This window comes from Periplaneta americana, chromosome 13 (assembly GCF_040183065.1).
Source record: "Periplaneta americana isolate PAMFEO1 chromosome 13, P.americana_PAMFEO1_priV1, whole genome shotgun sequence".
Classification (NCBI taxonomy): Eukaryota; Metazoa; Arthropoda; class Insecta; order Blattodea; family Blattidae; genus Periplaneta; species Periplaneta americana.
In genome coordinates, this window is record NC_091129.1 from 162,016,115 (window position 1) to 162,039,281 (window position 23,167).

Below are 23,167 nucleotides of genomic sequence, written 5' to 3' on the forward strand. Positions count from 1 at the left end.
ATGAGGAGGTTGGTTGCGTCTCTTCTGATGGCTCTACTAGACGGGCTGATATCATCATAATTGATCGGCAGAAGGATAAGGGTGTCATTCTTGATCCCACAATCCGTTTTGAGATGCATGAGCAACAGCCACAAGAGGTGTGTCGTGAAAAACAAGTCATCTATGAGTCTTGTTGTCAGCATCTTGGAGCACAATACCACATCACACATTGGACGGTTTTTGGGCTCATGTTCGGTGCCCGTGGCACGATCCCACGAGAAACTTTAAATCAACTTAAACAATATAAAATTTCTGATGCAACGATTGATGCCATAGGATCTCACGTGTTAAAATCATCCTTAGCTATAATTAGTAATCATTTGTACCCAACAAAATTTTTATTGTAAATGATTTCCTACGTTTTCTTATCTTAATGTTTTTTCTCTTTCTTTCCAAGTGTCACAGAATTGTTTTGTTTACTTATTATTCTTTATGAATTGATTAGTAGGCTGATCTATCGAACCCTTATTTAGGGCGGCTTTTGTTTCTACAAATTATCTAATGTCTCGTGATTTCCTCTCTTTCTACGTCTCTGCAACCTAGCCACTTGGCCGGAGAGTAGATAGCATGTCTGAGTAATTTTATCTTTTCGGGTCGGGCAGAAGTGAAGATTGAATTTACAGTACGTAAGGTTTATTTTATAGAGTAGGTACAGAATTATTTCAACATGAGTTACTGATATGAAGTACGAACCTGGTAATTGGAATTATGTACAATAGTCTATAGTGCGATAATATGCACATTACAACTGAAGCCTGTATAGAAATTAACGGCCACCATTTTCAAAAATGTGTTTAAATATCCATATTATGATTATTTTTCAATTTAACTTCATTCTCTATATTGTACGCTAATGTGTTGTAGACAATATAATATACACTGCATAATGAATACGTACGCATGGAAAGCTCAGTTCGTGAGTAAAAACACTCATTGTTAATACTGTACTGTTTTTTTGTTAAACAAAAACCTAATGAAAATTATCAAACTCAAAATCGCGATATTTCCTAGTTTACGTAAATTGATGAACTACTTTTCTTCCCTCCTATAAGTTACCTAGTAAAGTGATTTGTTTGTATATTACGCCAGTATCATCGAACTCTAGTCGTGGAAGGAGGTAGCAACGGGGTTTCCGGTTCTTAATCGTTGATCCAAACGTATAGCCAGGTTAATATTAGAAATGTTAGTAAAAATAAAATGATGTCCCTGTACAAACTTCGCCCTACACCATAGGCATCCCAACAGTACATGGAAATGAAGCAAGTAAACTAAAATAACAAATTATTATACATTTATTAATTTGTCCTACAGAATAATATCTGTAATATTGACGATATTTGAGGAGAAAAATTCGCTCCGGCGCCGGGGATCGAACCCGGGTCCTTGGTTCTACGTACCAAGCGCTCTGACCACTGAGCTACGCCGAATTCAATCCACAGTACCGGAATATTTCTTAATGTTAACATTAACATTAAGATAAATGCAGGGACTTCATTGTATTTTTACTAACATTTCTAATATTAACCTGGCTATACCTTTGGATCAACGGTTGAGAACCGGAAACACCGTTTACTGCCCCTTTCCACGATTGGAGTTCGATGATACTGGCGTAAAATACCAACAAATCACTTTACTAGGTATAGAAGGGAAGAAAAGTAGTTCATCCATTTACGTAAACTAGGAAATATCACCCTTTTGAGTTTGATAATTTTATTAGGTCTTTGTTTAATCAAAATACAGCACAATATTAACAATCAGTGTTTTTACGCACGAACTGAGCTGTCCATACGGACATATTCATTATGCAGTATATATTATACTGTCTACAGCACATTAGCGTACACTATAGAGAATTAAGTTCAATTGAAAAATAATCATAATATGGATATTAAAACCCCTTTTTTAAATGGTGGCCGTTCATTTTGATACAGGCTTCAGTTCTTTTGTGCATATTATCGCACTATACACTATTGTACCTAATTCCAATTACCAGTTTCGTCCTTCGTACTAGTAACTCATGTTGAAATAATTCTGTAACTGCTATGTAAAAAATTACCTTACGTACTTAAATTCAGTCTTTACTTCTACCTGATCCGAAAAGATAAAATTACTCAGACATGCTATCTACTGTCCGTCCAAGTGGTTTTGTCGCAGGGTCGTAGAAAGGGGGGAAATCACGTGACAGTTAATTCCTTAACGAGACCCTTTTATTCAAGTTATTTTAAACAGTTGTATAATATTACGTAGACGTCCAACTCCTAACAGAAATTAAAGTTTTCAGGAAAGAGCTATAACAGCCCAGCCACTAGTCTTTACAGAGGGGCGAGCAGAAGCGAGTGGGGGAAACCGGGATGCGACGTAAGCATATGGACGACAGTATCTGTGCGAAAATATGATTCAATATTGAAAGCTCTTTGGTCACTGGAAAACGCAAACATATTTCTGGAACGTGCTATACTCAATAAGTCAGTACTATTTACAATGGCCGTAAGGCTACTATGACTGTATATGGGGCCTTGGATCTGTGTGGAGGACGGTTGAACTTCATTAGTAGAAGGGGTGGGAGTGAAGTACATTCAAAAACTAAGGTATCATCTGCGTGGCCTGATGCTTAACATGCCGGCATCATACAATAACGTACGATGTGCTTTTAAAACATAATTTTCCCGACTGATTGTTGCTCTGTAGGTTTCACTCTAATAATAATAATAATAATAATAATAATAATAATAATAATAATAATGTGATTAAAACTGTTAAATGTAATTTACACAAAGTTTGAAAAGAATAAGGAAAAAAAATAAACAAAACAATACCATAGCCTATACATAAACATACTAAGTTAAGAATACAACATAGTTAAAGCGACAGAAAAAAAAAAATAAGAATTTACATGATTGTAATTTTAGAAACAGTTGAAGCACTTTATACTGGTATTAAAATATGCTACAAAAATGATAAATTTGCTATCGAAGCGAACAAGAGTAAGGTGGTCCGCAAAACTGTTCTGACTTAAAAAAGTGGTCCCCACTTCAAAAAAGTTCGAGAAACGGTGATCTAAACGATATTTTCGGATGTAGCACGACAGATACCATATATAATGATGAGCTTATTAACTCTGGATTTTGTTCATATTTAATGAAAACATTCAAACAAACGCAGACTGGCATATGTACACGGTTGAGTGACTTCGCTACAAATGCCTTTAATTGAATACGAAGGGCAGGAGCGGCCTGCCAGTACGTGCGGCATCAATTATGACGTGGAACTATTGACGCCGCTCGCTCGTAGCTGGATACGCGTGTAGTTAAATCCGTCTCACTCAAGGACTAGCAAATCAAATCAGCCTTTAGAAGACATCTCGAGAAGTGTTTTTGATCCTAGCTGTGGGTTATCATTAGGTTTCGTTAGTGGAATGTGTAAGATATGCAATTGAAATACAAAGTAATATGTTACAACGGAGCCACGTGCTAGAGCGCTGGTTTTCCATCCAGGCGACTCTGATTCGATCCTCGGCTAGTCTTTTTTTTTTTTTTTTTTTAATTTTTACACGTTTATTTGTCACGTACAATTTTTACATGATATATGACATGAGTTATATAACACTATTTACACTACAATACCTGAGATCTTGTGACACATTGACATAATAAACATTATTTTATGACATTACGCAAAAGAACAATTTGAAGTTTGTACTACGTTAAAATCTGCCAAACTATGACATTTATTTTGGCAATATATGAAAATATGAAACAAAATACTTTAATACTAAAATATATTCGATCTTAAATCATTTTTGAAGGCTTCCATCACTATTTACAAAATAACTTTTGGAAACTACACCTACAGTTAATATGGTAGCAATTTAAAAGATATATGTATATACATAGGCCTATATATTAACAGAGTACAATTAATTACGTAAATTATTCACATAATCGCCATATATTTTTGCTAGTTCGTGATGGACAAATAAGACGCTGCAGAGGGTATTTCTCGAGTTATTTCGGTTTTTCTCTATCATATCAACGACGGATCGAGGAGACGGCCTCCAGACATGGAGGGTAGCTGTGAATATATTGAATAAGCAGTCGCGGACAGGCGATGAGGGGTGGTCCTCCAGCTTGGGGGTTGGGCGAAGGGCTAACAACCCATCACCGTAAAAAACAGCTTGTTACGAAACCTTCAAATAAATTCAAATAGCTGGGAGCAACAGTAACAAATATAAATGATACTCGGAAGGAAATTAAACACAGAATAAATATTGTTAGTATTAGTATTTATTTATTTAACCTGGTAGAGATAAGGCCGTCAGGCCTTCTCTGCCCCTCTACCAGGAGATTCCAACTATAATATGAAGAATAAAATTACAATTAGTATTAAATTTACAATTACAATTACAATAGAAATCAAAGTACGAAAAGATTACCTCACTAATTAAAGCTAGATAATTTATCATAGAAAAACAAAGAATATTTTATATTTACCGAATTACAAATTGAACCTAGAATAACTAAATTGTATAGTGATGAAATTACTGGATATTGAAATATTTTGTGATAGGTTAAGGAAACTATTTACAAGAAATCAATTACTGACCAAGTGCCTAGTAAGTTTGCGTTTGAATTCAATTTTATTTCGACATTCCCTGATGCTAGTAGATAGCGAATATGGGAAATGCCTGTTATTATTCGGTTGAAACGTTTTTATCATCCATTCTGCTGTCAAAAAATCCGAAAGTTAGAATTTATAAAACAGTTATATTACCGGTATTCTTTATGGTTGTGAAACTTGGACTCTCAGTTCGAGAGAGAAAAGTAGGTTAGGGGTGTTTGAGAATAAGGTGCTTAGGAAAATATTTGAGGCTAAGAGGGATGAAGTTACAGGAGGATGGAGAAAGTTACACAACGCAGAACTGCACGCATTGTATTCTTCACCTGACATAATTAGGAACATTAAATCCAGACGTTTGAGATGGACAGGGCATGTAGCACGTATGGGCGAATCCAGAAATGCGTATAGAGTGTTAGTTGGGAGGCCGGAGGGAAAAAGACCTTTGGTGATGCCGAGACGTAGATGGGAGGATAATATTAAAATGTATTTGAGGGAGGTGGGATATGATGATAGAGAATGGATTAATCTTGCTCAGGATAGGGACCAATGGCGGGCTTATGTGAGGGTGGCAATGAACCTCCGGGTTCCTTAAAAGCCAGTAAGTAAGTAAGTTATTAATTTTGAGTTAGACACAGGCTACAATATTTCGATGAATGTACGTTTAAGTAAAGTGATATTTTTAGAGTTTCAAACGAAATTTATTTGTGAAAACGGTGCTGTAGAAGGAAAAAACAAGAGAATTCACTGTAAAAACATGACATACATATGTTGTAATGGGCAAAACGCTACATGTGAGCAGAATATGACTGAAAAATGATATCCTTTTGGTATCTCAAAGGATTTATTCGCAATTAATGGTTATAAAAAAGCTTTTCTGTTGAATGGAGCAATAAGCCAGGTGCGGGATTCTCAGGAGGCCATGATGAGCGAGTCATACAATCAATCCGTATTATTTGGATGAAGGATTTACCTTCATTTGTTGGAAGGAGCCTGAAATTTGATTTGATTCCCTTTCCTATATCTGAGTATTATTGATTGTAATCTATTGTGTCGGCTGACTTCTATCATCTTTCATCTAGTCATTCGCCTTGTTCGACCAGAAGACTCCAGGGATGGGAAGCTGCAATTGATACCATTGACTCTAACTGCAGAAACGAAGGATGTTACAGGGCAAGATTGTGAGGGGAAGATGGCTTATAAAATGTTCATCTCGATGTAATCGGATAATTGTCTAATTGCTGGCCAATCCTTTGGGTTAAAAAGAACTTCATGTTCTTGTCTTTCTTTACATTGAAAATCTTGAAGTGTATCAGTAGGTAAAAACCGAAATGTCATCACTAATCACAAATACAGGGAGAGTAAGTTAAAAGGATTGAACAGTTTCTGGGATAAATGCGATATTTAGAGAACACAGAATTCCATCTCGTGAGACGTTTTATATTACTATAAATCAAACCATAGTTTTTGTGTTTAGCCACACGGAGAAGGAATAAAAGGTTTTAAATTTTACCATTGTGGGGCTGCAGCTGCTGATTGATTTTATCAACAGTAATCTCACTAGACGTTTTGATTTATCTAGAGAAAATCAAAACTCGAGTGGGATTTAATTGACTATTACACGATTAGAAGAAAGTATATAAAGATTAGAAGTAACGAAGTACTCCAATACAATAAAATATTAATTGACTTACGAAAATACAACTGTCTTCAAATGTATTATTGTACCATCTCAACATTACAAATATTACGCTAGATGCATGCTAGATGGCAGTAGTGAGCAATGACTTCTCGTCGAGAAGTTCTCGATCTATAGTTATACACGATGGCAATGCAGTGTTGCCAACTGGACGGAATTTCAACGTAGCTGACGGGAAAAAAATGGCTTTGACGGGTGACGGATTTTCTGGCGGAAATTACGATTTACATTATCTTTTGACATTTTTAGCTGCTGTCATTTTTAATTCTTTAATTTTTGGGAGATTTTACTTTTTAATTGAACAACCCTGTCTGTTCCGTACTAAGTTTAAGAATCCCCTTTTTCAGATTTCCTCGTAATCAAGTTACGTCTTGACGAAGTAAGTTGTGTTAAAATTTTATTTATATATATATTGGGTCTTATTTTTTTTTTAATTTTGACGGATTCTGACGGATTTCCAGATGTTATACTGACGGGGATATAATTTATGTGTTGGCAACACTGTGGCAATGTTACTAGTCAAGAAGGCTTTGTTGATTCAGTTTCATTTTTATTATTAACATAGTTGCATTCCACTTCAATTATCCGAATCCCAGTAATCAACGTCACTTGACAGATGATTTTCAATAAATCTTAATATTAAACAATCTCTGATACGTGACTATCCATAATATCATATAGCAGAAGCTATAACATAACCTAACTAATATACACAAGTGTTAGAAAAATTTTAATTAACGACGACGACATAAAAAATAAACATGAATAATTTTGAAAGGAATAATTATTGAATGTACAATTTTAAAATTTGAATGTGGTTGGTGGTTCAATTGATGTTATATTGGACGTGTGCGTAATAGAAGTGGAACTCGTTGATTTAGGCCTACATGGTGTATTCAACTTATTCAGGATTTCCGAATGGTGCTCTTCATTTATTTGTAAATCGGATTTCAGAAGATGCATAGGTATGATCAGTGATTTTTATTAATTCTTGTTCTTGAATGCCAATGCGAGTCATATTTGAAACTGCTGTGCATCGACTGGAGTAGTTTGTAATTTTATATATATTTTTGACGTCCAGACCAGCGCAGTTTCAAATGTTGGCAAACAAAGAAACAAATGCTAGGGATGCGATAAAATTAAACAAATGCTAGGGACGCGATAAAATTGTGCGATAAGCAGCCATGATTGGTTGAAATACGTCCTTTCGTACCGTTTTATTGGTCAAAAATAGTATGACGTAGTAAGAGTGTAATAGTCAACAGTAATCTCACTAGAGGTTTTGATTTATCTAGAGAAAATCAAAACTCGAGTGAGATTTGACTATTACACGATTAGAAGAAAGTATATAAAGATTAGAAGTAATAAAGTACTCCAATGCAATTAAATATTAATTGATTTACGAAAATACAACTGTCTTCAAATGTATTATTGTACCATCTCAACATTACGCTAGATGGCAGTAGTGTGTTATGATTAGCTGTTTTCTTGTTATCAGTTGTGCCAATTATGGAATATTCATTGAGCTCTGTGGACTGTTACTAGTCAAGAAGGCTTTGTTGATTGTTTCATTGTTATTAAAACATTTTCATTTCACTTCAATCATCCGGATCCCAGTAATCAACGTCACTTGACAAATGACTTTCAATAAATCTTAGTATTAAACAATCTCTGATACGTGACTATCCATAATACCATATAGCAGAAGCTATAACAAACATAACCTAAATAATATAAACAAGTGTTAGGAAAGTTTTAATTAGGGATGATGAAATAAAAATTAAACATGAATAATTTTAAAAGAAACAATTAGCCTATTGAAATTACAATTTTCAAATTTGAATGTTTTAGTGGTTGGTGGTTCAGTTGATGTTATATTGGACGTGTGTGTAAAAGAAGTGAACTCGTTGATGTACATGGTGTATCCCTCAACTTATTCAGGATTTCCGAATGGTGCTCTTAATTTATTTGTAAATAGGGTTTCAGGGAAGATGCATAGATATGACCAGAGATCTTTATTAATTCTTGTTCTTGAATGCCAATGCGAGTCATATTTGAAACTGCTGTCCATAGACTGAAGTGGTTTGTAATTTTCTGTTTTTTGACGTCCAGACCAGTGCAGTTTGAAATGTTGGCAAAAAAAGAAACAGATGCTAGGGTAGTGATACAAATAAACAAATGCTAGGGACGCGATAAAATTGTGCGATAAGCAGCCATGATTGGTTGAAAGACGTCCTTTCGTACAGTTTTATTGATCAAAAGTAGTGTGGCGTAGTAAAATTGTAATAGTCAATGGAAAAGTACATTGCGATACAAGGTTGGGTAGCGCTTTTTTTTAATACAAAATCGAGGAAAATTTTGAAAAATGATGAGAGTGAGTTTTTCAATTTCCAAGATTTTATAAAGCGCTTCACAAACGTGTATTGTACAACATTTTTTTTTGCACGATCATATTTTTAAAATTGCAAATACAATATATTTCACATTGAAAATTTTGAGATATATTATTCCAAAGCCTTCGCAAAACTGCACTGTAATTGTAACTAAGTAACAATTGCACTGTAATGGGTCTATTTCAGTAGTCTATAGTTTTACCACAGTCTAGTAGATACAGTCACGAAGCTGAATACGTAGAAAATATGCATCCATAGATAGTTGCTAACCACTAGGATCGCTACTATCGCCTCATCACAGACAATGCGAAATAGTACCTGCACAATCTATTGTTCCTAGTACCCTCATAAACTCAAATTTCGTGACCGTATATATTAGACTGTGGTTTTACGTAATGAAGAATGGTTTCCCTTGCAACAAGTTTCTGTGTGGGAATTCTAACTTTTAAGGGCTAACAACAATAGTTATAAATACAGTAAATAAAGAAAAATAAAACACGATCGTGCAAAAATATTTTTTGACACGGATTTATGTTGAACAATTCACATAGAAAGAAACATTAATAGATTCTTCTGGCTGGTAACAGCTAAACATAGGTTTTTACATAGTTCCAGTCGTGTGCGTGAGTTCAGAAAAAGTAGTGACAGCTAGAAGATCATCGTAAACTTATTCCAGGCGGTCTCTTCTAATTTAAAAAACCTACAAAATTTAGTTTCCATCATAGTCCTATACTGTATATGGATAATTGCTATTCATTCGTTCTGCCCAAGGAGAGATCTTTCATTGCAAATCCAGCATTCTCCAATCTTTCCTATTTTCTGCCTTCCTCTTAGTCTCCGCATACGAGCCATATATCTGCAGTGCTCGGGAAAAGTGACACAAGTCAGTATTCACAAACCTTCTTTGATAATTTATCGACAACTTACAGAACATCTGCTCGCTTGGAAAAAAATACATAAGTATTTCTCCCATTACAATAATTCATACAGAAAAAGTCAAATCGACATAAACCAGTATAAGTTGTCAATAAATTATCAAAAAAGGTTTGTGGAAACTGACTTATGTCACTTTTCCCGAGCACTGCAGATATATCTTAATGTCGTCTATCATCTGATATCTTCTTCTGCCACGAAGTCTTCTCCCGTTCACCATTTCTTCCAGTGTATCCTGCAGTAGGAAATTTCTTCTTAGCCAGTGCCCGAACCAATTTCTCTTTTTCTCTTCCAGATCAGTTTCAGGTCCACACCTGTGGAGTAACGGCTAGCGCGTTTGGCAGCGAAACCAGGTGCCCCGGGTTCGATTCCCGGTCTGGGTAAGTTACCTGGTTGAAGTTTTTTCCGGGGTTTTCCCTCAACCCAATACTAGCAAATGCTGGGTAACTTTCGGTGCTGGACCCCGGACTCATTTCACCGGCATTATCACCTTCATCTCATTCAGACGCTAAATCACCTAAGATGTTGATAAAGCGTCGTAAAATAACCTACTAAAATCAGTTTCAGCATTATTCTTTCTTCACCCACTCTTTCCAGCACAGCTTCATTTCTTATTCTATTTCTCACGCTCCATTCTGTTCCATATGCACGTTTCAAATGCTTCTAATTTTTTTCTTCACTTCGTCGTAATATCCATGTTTCTATCCCCATACAATGCCACACTCCACACAAAGCACTTCACTAGTATCTGCCCACGGGTAGGTCTTTCATTGCAACCCACCAGTTATTTTTCCAGAGGTCTACAGAAGATGCTCGTTCTTATATTATAAACCTTCTTTGCCGTTACTTTTCTCCTTCGGGATTCCTAGCAGCAGTTGAATTGGAAACATGGCTTTATCGTTATGACGTCTAATAAATAGTTTTAAAAATATACCATTGCAATTGAGAAGCTAGGTACAATAACAGCGTTACTGTAAAAATATCGCTTGTGAGAAAAATAAGATTGAAATTTTGAAATTGCTAGAAACAAAATCTTTAGATTTCGTAATTAATCGCATGTTAAGGGCTCACCTATTAATAAAATTAGTGATTTTTTAATGCATACTATACAGGGTGATTCACGAGGAAAGGTAAAAAATTTAGGGTGTGAATTCTGAAGTCATTCTGAGTGAAAAAGTTCATATGAATATAGGTCCGTTTTCGAACGGTTAGGGAGATATGGCTCTTTGATTTCACAAAAACTTCTGAGATTCCATGGTACTAGCTCGCATTTAGAGTCAGATAACGGACAAATTTAAATTTTATATTCACCTATGCATAGGTCTACATACGTAATATTCTAGAAGTCGGGGTCGATGTTTTCGCGTGTTTTCAAAGGTACCTCCTTCTGCTTCAATGCACTGTTGCGCTCGGGCGTGAATCGCGCTCATCGCTCGGGAGAGTTGCACGTGGCTGTCTTTATGCCGCACCCAAAATACGGTCGATTAGCGCCTCTCTCGTTTCCCCGTTCCTTTTCTATACCAAGTCTTTCATCCAACCCCATAGACAGTAAATACTCTTCAATATGGTACCCTTCTGTTCGGAAAGCGTCGTTCATATTCAGCGACGGCACGCAAGGAACTTCCATCGCACAAACCATAAACATACACAATATCGGCGTATTCTATAGTCGAAAATTTATAAGGCATCTTGAAAAATACAACTTAACACTTCCGATAACTGTACCTGTATAACTACTGTACTGTAGATAGCTGACTGAACTGCTGTGAACCGATAAGTGATAGCGTATTTGTTGTGACATTTGTAATGCCCCACCACCCGGTTTGTTTCTCTTCTCTTACCTACATCGCTCACAATGCAGATTCCAATGTTACGTCATTCATCGGTGACCTTGTCTCACGTCAGCAGCATATGGTAACGTCTGATTCACATTGGGGCGAGACGTTTTACCAAAAAAGTGCATCTAGCTCCGCCATCGTTCGAAAACGGACGTATGTTCATATGAACTTTTTCACTCAAAATGGCCTAAGATATCGTATCCAAAATGTTTTACCTTTCCTCGTGAATCACCCTGTATAAGAACAACTATCTATGCATTAACAGCGTTAACAAGCTAAGGCTCTTATTAGATCTAGCTTCTCAATTATATTAAATTTAAGACATTCCAATTCCGAAATTTTGATCGCATCGGTTTTCACTGAAGACATTGTCGACACCAAAACTGAATTATGCCCTCATGTAAAGCGAAGCTTCTGTATTTGCACAAAAAGGGAGCAAGTGTAGAGGGAAGTGAGGTATTTGCACAGCGCTAGCTACACGGGAATTATTAAACCGTCCCATATTCTTCTCTCACTACAGACTCGGTGGCTAAAGCGGTAGCCACCAGTAAAGCCAATCTCGGGGTAGTTACAGCATACCTCTCAAACCCTATTTCATTAACAGTTAATTTAATATTACAGGCACAACGAGTTTGTGTGTGTCCTGTGTATTGAACTTTTCTGCATATTTAAACTCTCTGCTGTCAGTAAAAAGTACAGACGCAACCTGTGATGAAGCAGCACCCTCATGTTCAGAAATCACCTGAAAATATAAATAGATCACTTGCGTTGCGAGCCTGCTGTTTGAGACATTGATTGATTGATTGATTGTTTATTCTATACATGGACATTATACATGAATGTACACGTCAATTACATCTATCTATAATAATAATAAATCTGTAGCCGAAATTTTTCTGGTAATTTTCGATTTTTCAAAAATAATTGGTCCTAACATATATAATTAACCACCCTGAAACCGAAAATCGCTTTTTTTGAAATTTTTGTTTGTATGTCTGTCTGTCTGTCTGTATGTTTGTTACCTTTTCACGCGATAATGGATGAACGGATTTCGATGAAAATTGGAATATAAATTAAGTTCGTTGTAACATAGATTTTAGGCTATATGGCATTCAAAATACATTATTTAAAAGGGGGGTTATAAGGGGGCCTGAATTAAATAAATCGAAATATCTTGCTTATTATTGATTTTCGTGAAAAATGTTACATAACAAAAGTTTCTTTAAAAATAATTTGCGATAAGTTTTATTCCTTGAAACATTTTTATAGGACTGATATTTAATGAGATAAATGAGTTTTAAAATTAAAATAACTGCCATCTAAGGCCGTATAATGAAATAAAAAACAAATGACTTCGTCTATAAGGGGCCTTGGACAACAACAATCGAAAGCTATGAAAGATAGCCTACAGAGAATGTTTGTGTGTTTGTATGAAGTAATATCGGAAGCTAAATTAACCGATTTATATAATTAATTATTATTTCACCATTGGAAAGTGTAGTTTCTCTAGATGGACATAATACTATAATGTTATTACAGTAACTTCTCATATAATATAATATAATATAATATAATATAATATAATATAATATAATATAATATAATATAATATAATATATAATATAATATAATATAATATAATATAATATAATATAATATAATATAATATAACATAATATAACATAATATAATATAATATAATATAATATAATATAATATAATATAATATAATATAATTTAAGTTATTTGAAGGGTTCAGAACCATAGTGGGCCAAACGCCATTTACTGAATACGTAGAAAACAGGTTAAAATTAAGTTATTACCATAATTCAATGGAAACCTATAACAAGTAAAATAAAGTATACACATTAAATCTAAATGATGTCAATGTTCATTAAACTATGGGTGCATGTAATAAAAATTAGAAACAGGTTAAAGGAATTGTCATTGCACCAAATGAGTGTCTCTGGACCAAAATGATCGCATTTTAATTATTTGTATGCAATTTAAATTAAGTAACATATTAAACGATTTATCCTTCTACCAAACATGAATGTTCCCTGGATCAAATGTCCTATTTTAATTATGTAATTACTTTATATTTATTTCTAACGGGTGCAGCGGAGCGCACGGGTACGGCTAATAATAAATAAAAAACACAGTAAAATTAAAAACACTACAAGTTAAAATACATTTAAAATAAATAACATAATCAGGTAGTATTGCGTATATCATAACTCGTGATTTAAGAATTCTTTTACTGAATTAAAAGTTCGATCCGTTAAAATCTGTTTAAGTTTCACTTTAAATTTTGCATAAGGTAAAGATTGTTATCTGCAATGGTAATTTATTAAAAAACACAATGCCAGTATAGGCAGGCGATTTTTAATATTTCACAAGTCTATGATTTTTTTTTTATTGAGAACAGATATGCATTTTCTTGTATTACAATTATGATAATCTAAATTCTTATTTTATTTATTCTCATTGTTTTAAGAAAATTAGGCATTTGTAAATATAAATGGATGGAAATGTTAAAGTTTTGTATTGTTTAAAATAACGTTTGCACGAGTCAAAACTCTTTAATTTAAAAATGGATCGTATAATTCTTTTTTGTGCAATAAATATCCTATTAACATCGGTAGAGTTACCCCATTAGAAAACGGCATAACTGAGATATGCATGAGCAAGTGAATAGTAGATCGAAATCAATATTTTGGTGTTTAGTTGCAAAAGAGCAAAATTAGCAGAACAAAGTTTTTAGCAATAAAATCAGAATGCTCGTTCCAGATCAATAGATTATCCATAATTATGCCAAGAAATTTAATACTGTGTTGGCTTTGGGTCCATATATCCCCCAACTGGCATGGAAAATTTATATTCATAGGTCTGTTAACAAATTATAAACATACAGACTTATTAATATTAACAATTAATTTGTTATAATCACACAACGAAGTTATTCCGACTATTGAACATATAGGATGAATTTGCGATATTGGCTAATAACCTTTCAAAACCGCCTTAAAATCAACCAACCACAGCTGTGTTTCTTGATAAGACGCCTCGTACAACACTTCAGCGTCAGTCACAGAAAATCAAGAAATGTCAATAAAATTTAACTTTGAAAATTGCGTTTTCAATAACTGTAATTTCAGGTAATAATTAAATGTGTGTAAAAACCTTTCATGTTTTTATTCTGTTAATGTAACATCCAAGTTCAACTTTTGAGGTTAAGTATTGTTGTTTCGTATTTCCGTTCTCAGTAGTGTTGGCAATAGTATTTAGTATGCCGTGATATCTAGCATTTGTTTTTTTAATTTTATTACAAGAAAACATAATAATATCCTACTGCTGTGTTTCACAATATTTTATTATTTACCTAAGTAATTCGGTTTTAGTTTTTAATTTTATTCGTTGAATAATCTTATTAAATTGCCCCCGTGGTTTCACATATTATCATAATTTCACTCGCCCTTCGAGATCGTAAAATTATCAGTAATATGAAACGGCATTCGTGCAATTCCTACAGATAAGTAAAGAAGAGAGACCAAGTGGCGGACTGTAGGAAAGGAGATAGCCACTGCGTATTATCTTTTTTGTACGACATTACAATTAGCTATTGCTTACTTACGGCTTTTAAGGAACTCGAAAGTTCATTGCCGCCCTCACATAAGCTCGCCATTGGTCCCTATCCTGAGCAAGATTAATTCGGCCCTACCATCATATCCTACCTTCCTCAAATCCATTTTAATTTTATCCTCCAATCTACGTCTCGGCCTCCCCAAAGGTCTTTTTCCCTCCGGCCTCCCATCCAACCCACTATATGTATTTCTGGGTTCGCCCATACGTACTACATGCCCTGCCCATCTCAAACGTCTGGATTTAATGTTCCTAATTATGTCAGGTGAAGAATACAATGCGTGCAGTTCTGTATGTGTAACTTTCTCCATTCTCCTGTAACTTCATCCCTCTTAGCCCTAAATATTTTCCTAAGCACCTTATTCTCAAACACCCTTAACTTCTGTTATTAGCTATTGCTATAAAAATAAATAAAAGTTAATCGAATTGATCGACGTGGAGTAATCGGTGCAATGACGGATACGTATTTAGAATTAATTCTTAAGATGAAGTACAGTAGTGGCAAAAAAAAACCGGACCGACCCTTGTAGCTGATTTCAGAGCCTTGTTCACTCCAGAGCACGATAGACTGGTAACTAAGACTTTCGTGGTTCGAATCCTGCCTGGGAAGGGAACTTTTTTTGTTCCTTATTAAAATTTATTCCCAATACTTTTCGATTGCAGCGATATTTTACTACTTAATTAACTTATTATTTCCGGAACATGAATTTTACCAGCAATCGAAAAGTATTGAAAATACATTTGAATAAGGAACAAAAATTTTTTCCTTCCCGGGCAGGATTCGAACTACGAAAGTCTTAGTTACCAGTCTGTCGTGCTCTGGAGTGAACAAGGTCTAAAATCACCTACAAGGGTCGGTCCGGTTTTTTTTTGCCACTACTGTACATTGATTATCCAATAAATTGTAACCACGGTATATATCATTCAACGCCTTTAAAATGCCACATATATTAAGGATATTGTTGGAGAGTTTAAAATAATATTTATTTATTTATATACTGTATATTCATTTTATAGATGTATTCTATGAAATAAAATAATTTGTTTTAACGTGGTATCAGATTAACTTCTTACAGTGAATTAAAAATTACTCTTAAATATTCATCTTCGAATGGTCGATTTTTACTGTCCATAATATTTCTGGATTTTCATGCTCTACCTAAACATGACGCTTGCCGATTGCAGGGGACTTGCTTCGCGAGTTACAGGTAAATACTGGCTTTCTCCTATATCGACAGTGTAGATACTGTATTAATTACTATAATTTAATTTATATGCATATTGTTACCGGGATGAGCAATAACCTGGCTACTGGGATGCTTACCTGCGTGACGTCTATAATAATCAGCTGCCCCGGTCAGGAAGGTCACAGTCTTTCGTTCGTCTTCTCCAGAGTAACCAATAAGAGGCTCTTTATCGCGAAGTGTTGCCTTAGTCGCACAATTTGAGATTAATATACACGTACGAAGGCATTCTCTATTCTCCATTCACTAAAAAGATTGTATCATTATCCATCTAAATTAAAACAGACGCTGGTACAGACACTCATTCTACCTCACTTCGATTATTGCGACGTTTTGTTCAGTGATCTCAGGATTGATTCCGCTCAGAAACTACAGCGTGTTCATAACGGGTGCGTCCGCTTCATTTGTAATGTTCCATACTATGATCATATCTCACCTTCTTTCGAGAAGTTATCATGGCTTAGGTTACATGAGAGGAGAAATCTGCACTCACTTTCTCTCCTATATCGAATTATGCACACTTCATCCCCCTATTATTTATTCGCTCGTTTTCATACTCTCTGTCGCTATCATAATATTAATACTCGATCACAACGCGATAACACGCTAGAAATTCCACTTCACACATCATCTCTGTATTCCTCATCTTTCACTGTTGCTACCTCTCGTCACTGGAACTCTCTGACGCCTGAAGTCAAGGGCTGCCGAACATTGAAATCTTTCAAATCCAAGTTAGAAAATTATCTTATGACGAGTTGCCAAACTAACTTACTATTATGACAAGTGTTGTATTGCATGATTCCACGTATTCACATTTTTTATGTTCTAGTGATATTTAACTTATTTTATATTTTTGTTTTCATATTTTTTCCGATAATGGTATATCTATAATGTGATAAGTTGAGCTATATATAATCATAATTTTCCTTACTGTGAGTACTTAAAAATATTGTATTCATTGTATGCTTTGTACTGCACTATTTTATTCCTATTATTATTATTATTATTATTATTATTATTATTATTATTATTATTATTATTATTATCAATAATTGTCTTATTTTTTATACTTTGTATGTCTCATTTATTTTGACTTGCTGTTCACATTTTATTATGCTTTTTCCTTTCTTTCTGTACGTTATATATTATGTCTGATTTCTACTTACTTGTTGTTTACATTTTATTATTATTATTATTATTATTATTATTATTATTATTATTATTATTATCTCATTCAGTTTTGTGTGTAAAATTGTAGTGTACTTTGTAAATTAGTAGTATTTTTTGTAACGCAGTTTTACTCCTGGTTGAGTGTTAGAGAAGGCCATATGGCCTTAACTCTGCCAGGTTAAATAAGTCATTATTATTATTATTATTATTATTATTATTATTATTATTTATTATTATTATTAATATTTTATTCAGTTTTGTGTGTAAAATTGTAGTTGTACTTTGTAAATTTGTAGTGTTTTCTGTAACGCAGTTTTACTCCTGGGTGAGTGTTAGAGAAGGCCGTATGGCCTTAACTCTGCTAGGTTAAATAAATTATTATTATTATTATTATTATTATTATTAATATTTTATTCAGTTTTGTGTGTAAAATTGTAGTTGTACTTTGTAAATTTGTAGTGTTTTCTGTAACGCAGTTTTACTCCTGGTTGAGTGTTAGAGAAGGCCGTATGGCCTTAACTCTGCCAGGTTAAATAAGTCATTATTATTATTATTATTATTATTATTATTATTATTATTATCGTTTTTATTATTATTATTAATATTTTATTCAGTTTTGTGTGTAAAATTGTAGTTGTACTTTTTAAATTTGTAGTGTTTTTTGTAACGCAGTTTTACTCCTGGTTGAGTGTTAGAGAAGGCCGTATGGCCTTAACTCTGCCAGGTTAAATAAGTCATTATTATTATTATTATTATTATTATTATTATTATTATTATTATTAATATTTTATTCAGTTTCGTGTGTAAAATTGTAGTTGTACTTTGTAAATTTGTAGTGTTTTTTGTAACGCAGTTTTACTCCTGGTTGAGTGTTACAGAAGGCCGTATGGCCTTAACTGCCAGGTTAAATAAGTCATTATTATTATTATTATTATTATTATTATTTATTATTATTAATATTTTATTCAGTTTTGTGTGTAAAATTGTAGTTGTACTTCGTAAATGTGTAGTGTTTTTTGTAACGCAGTTTTACTCCTGGTTGAGTGTTAGAGAAGGCCGTATGGCCTTAACTCTGCTAGGTTAAATAAATTATTATTATTATTATTATTATTATTATTATCTACAGAGCACCAGTGTGATGATATGATTATGGAGGAATGCTGAAATACCGATAAGGGAAACGGGAGTACCCCGCAAATACCTACTACCTAACACCATCTTTATTCACTAAAAATTCGACATGGACCAACCGGGCATCGAACCCGGTCTTCGGACCAACGCATCGGTGCGATTAGTCTAGTTCCTCCTGTAATTTTCCATTTCACCATTGCTCCATTACCGCAATATGCTGATGTGTTCGTTATCGTTGTTCCATAATGTTGTCTTCATTATCTTTCTAAACATATTTTAATCGTCTGTAAATCCGGTAATTTCTATCCTTTTGTATTCTTCCCCGTTGCCATGGCAGACCAAATCACAATACGCCTTGCTACTGCGGCCGCTTGGCTGACGAGCTCGTTTCGCTGGTTGCCGATTCAGCAAGGCGCTATACAGTGCAAATGCAATTTGCCTGGCTAGGGCAAACTGCCGTTTGCAGCCCCATTAAGAGTTGCGAATTTATCGCTTTCTAAAAGCGTTGTTCTTACTTTAACTGAATTTCAAATGTAACTATCTATGTCTAAAGCCTTGTACGAGAATGCATGGAAAAATCGTTATAAATAAATTGCAGATACATCATAACAAATGTTAAATGTTATGTTTTATTTAACGACGCTCGCAACTGCAGAGGTTATATCAGCGTCGCCGGATGTGCCGGAATTTTGTCCCGCAGGAGTTCTTTTACATGTCAGTAAATGTACTGACATGAGCTTGTCGCATTTAAACACTTAAATGCCATCGACCTGGCCCGGGATTGAACCCGCAACCTTGGGCATAGAAGGCCAGCGCTATACTAACTCGCCAATCAGGTCAACTCCATCATAACATGTTGTTCCTATAAAGTGACGTAGTTTTTACAGCATTATAAAGCATTTAGACGTCCACTGCTGTAGAGTAAAGATCCATTCACAATGAAAATTAAACATAACCGTCACATAAACACAGAAGTTTGCGCCCAGGCTACCAAATGGGATCATTCACAATGATTCACATACACTGACATAAACATTACCGTAAGACGTTAACATGAAAGTTTGCAAACTCTAAACTTTCATGCTTATGCTTACGTGATTTGCAAACACAACACAATCGTGGAGCGCTGAAGTATACGACAGAATATGAGGAAATGGCGTCGTTGTTATGTTTCCATGGTTACCAAGTATGTTTGCTGTTATGATTATGTTCCCATCGTGAATGATGGTATGACTTCTTGATTTTACCGTAACGTTTATATTCTTAAGTTAACGCTTACGTTATGTTTAATAATTTTCATTGTGAATGAGCCTTAACGGTTAGCATGTCTGACCTTGAAACGAGCTGGCCCGTGTTCAAACCTTCCTTGGGATAAGTTACCTGAGTGAGGTTTTTTCAAGGTTTCCCTCAACCAATTAAAGCAGAATTTCTGGGAAACTTTCGGCTTTGGATGTATGACTCATTTCACCATCATAATTAATTACACTCTACCGCTTTCATCATCATCATCATCATCATCATCATCATCATCATCATCATCATCATCATCATCATCATCATCATCATCAGGGCTAGGATTTTGATGAAATTGCATCTTTTTTCTCGTAAGCCAGAAACATAGCTGCTTTAGTATTAATATGTTATGTGATAAACTGAGTGCTTTAAGACATATTTGTTACAGCATTTTTGCGTTTTTTACCTTCACAACTCATAAGAATATTTTTTGTTTTATTCGGTCATTTTTTGGGTATTTTCATTTAATTTTGGCCATAAATATCCATTATTAGTGTAAAATATTATTTATTTCCTTTGACATTTTCTCCACACATTTTTTCAATTAATACCCATTATTTTGTATATTTTAAAAATAATTTTCTACACAAATATTGTCATTTTAAAGTAATACACCCCCACGTAATGGATCAGTCCAACCACCTCTTCAATACAGACTCCTCTACACCTGCTAGTTCTGGATAAGAGTGGCCTTGTGGTGGACTAGATGCAACTACATCAGGTAAAATAATTAATTAAAGTGTACTACTTATAAAAGGGGCGGCCGGGTAGCTCAGTTGGTAGAGCAGCTGGCTACGGACTGGAAGGTCCGGGGTTCGATCCCAGGTGGTGACAGGATTTTTTCTCGTTGCCATACTTTCAGAACGGCCCCGAGGTTCACTCAGCCTCCTATAAAATTGAGTACCGGGTCTTTCCCGGGGGTAAAAGGCGGTCAGAGCGTGGTGCCGACCACACCACCTCATTCTAGTGCCGAGGTCATGGAAAGCATGGAGCTCTACCTCCATGCCCCCCAAGTGCCTTCATGGTATGTTACGGGGATACCTTTACCTTTTTACCTTTTTTACTACTTATAAAAATTATGTAAAATTAAATAAATTTGTATGTTGGTACTAGAATTTAATTTAATTACTAGTGTAAATATTAATATTCCTTACTTACTTATTTACTTACTTACTTACTGGCTTTTAAGGGACCCGGAGGTTCATTGCTGTCCTCACATAAGCCCGCCATTGGTCCCTATCCTGAGCAAGATTAATCCAGTCTCTACCATCATATCCCACGTCCCTCAAATCCATTTTAATATCTTCCTACCTACGTCTCGGCCTCCCCAAAGATCTTTTTCCCTCTGGCCTCCTACTAGGCCAATTATGTAAGATCAATTTTTAGGGCATTTTAAGGGCATTTTTGAAAGAATTTTAGTTCATAAATACATTGTTTTTAGAACATTTTTTCATGATTTATAGGTCAACAGAATCCTAGCCCTAATCATCATCATCAAGTCCGTTTCCTTCCCATATTTCGAGTTTGAGTCCTACAGTGTAATCATTTTATATTTAATTTTTATTGAACGGTCGGTTAACTCAGTTCATACTCGAGTGGTGGCAGGATTGTTCTTATTTAAATGCTCGTATTGCCCGGTGACCACTCAGTCTACTGTCAAATTAGTATCGGGTTTCTGCCGGGTATGAAATACAATCGCAGCGTGCTGTTGTTGAGCAACTACCTCGTTCAGTGCCAAGGTCATGAAAGCAGAGATCTCTATCTCCACGCCCTCATACGCCACATTGCACGCAAATTGAGTACCTTCACTATCTGATTTTTATTACTTCGCGAACTTAACTATTTTAATTTCTTCGTAGAATTCAACATTGATTATGACCAGGCTTCGAGACTTCGGACCCAATAGAGCAGTTCAGTGGGAAATCCGCATAACGGCGTGCTGAGTATAGTGGTAAAGCGTACAGTGGGTGGGGGTACTGTAGAATGAATGCCAACAAATACGCAAAGGAAAACGCTCTGGATTTGAAGGTTCTGACGAATAATTTGCTTTTCATACAAACTGTGTCTGAAAGTATTACACGGTTAGAAAAGTCAGAGCAAGAGATGCCGGAAGCCCTCAAATTAATTTATGCTCGACCATGCCGAAATGCAGTAATTATACACCTGGTAGCAGTCCTTTAATGCATGTCATTAAAGTACACCTACTCATTAAAGTACAGGTGTTCAGCCAATGACAACTCAGCTTACAGGTGTTCGGCCAATAACGAGTCAGCTTTGTACCGTTATAAAACCGCAAGTATCGATTATTCTCGGAAATCGAAAGAGAATTAGCGAAAAGTCACGGAGGCTGGAAATCCAATACTGTCGCAGAAGGTTATGTTCTGTTACTATAATGATTAGCGTTAATTGTAAATAATAGGGCCTATTCAAATAAATTCAATTTGTCATCTCGTTTTTCAATGTCGAATTCAATAATCAAGGTTATACCAAGTTTAACTGGATTACACAAGGTCAATGACATTATTGTTCCTTGGAAAAAATCAATACTTTCGCGTCTGCGCACATCTCACAATTGACGACCTAGAACAAGGTCACTTCCGATCTTGTCAGATACAAATAAAATGTATACATCTGAATAATTTCAAGTTAGAAATATGGTCGAGCATAAAAAGTCGTATGAAACTCGCCTATAATGGTAATTAAGAAGCTCGTATGAAAATTATGAAACTCGCTTGCGCTCGTTTCATGAACACCCATACTCGCTTCTTAATTACTTTCATTATAGGCTCGTTGCATAATGTACTATTAGAAAACGATGCAGATAATTAATGAGACATCAAGTACACCGGTTACTGAACGTGTAAAACAGAAGTGGAAATTAATTATATGTAAAAATAACTGATATGGAACATTGTGTATTATAAATAGCAAATTAGTGGACAGAGAGTCACCCGAGAATAAAGGACTGTCTCTTAGAGACTGCAACGATGTTAGGTTTCTTCGTTTTGCTCCTATCACGTCATGCGGCGTAGAGCGCAGCTTTCTACAGTACAAACTGTGTTTGGCAGATAACCGAAATAGATTTACGTTTGAGTCACTGAGAATGTATCTTGTAGTAGGTACATTGCAATTCGGTACTGTAACTGCACTTCCTAAAGACGACCAATAGGA

The 23,167-nt window shown here is 35.0% G+C and overlaps 1 protein-coding gene across 2 annotated transcripts in view; it reads right to left on the reverse strand.

Moving 5' to 3' along the window:
- Positions 1-23,167, reverse strand: part of Dh31-R (Diuretic hormone 31 Receptor) — a 1,450,252-nt gene that overhangs the window by 231,708 nt on the left and 1,195,377 nt on the right. The window lies entirely within an intron of this gene.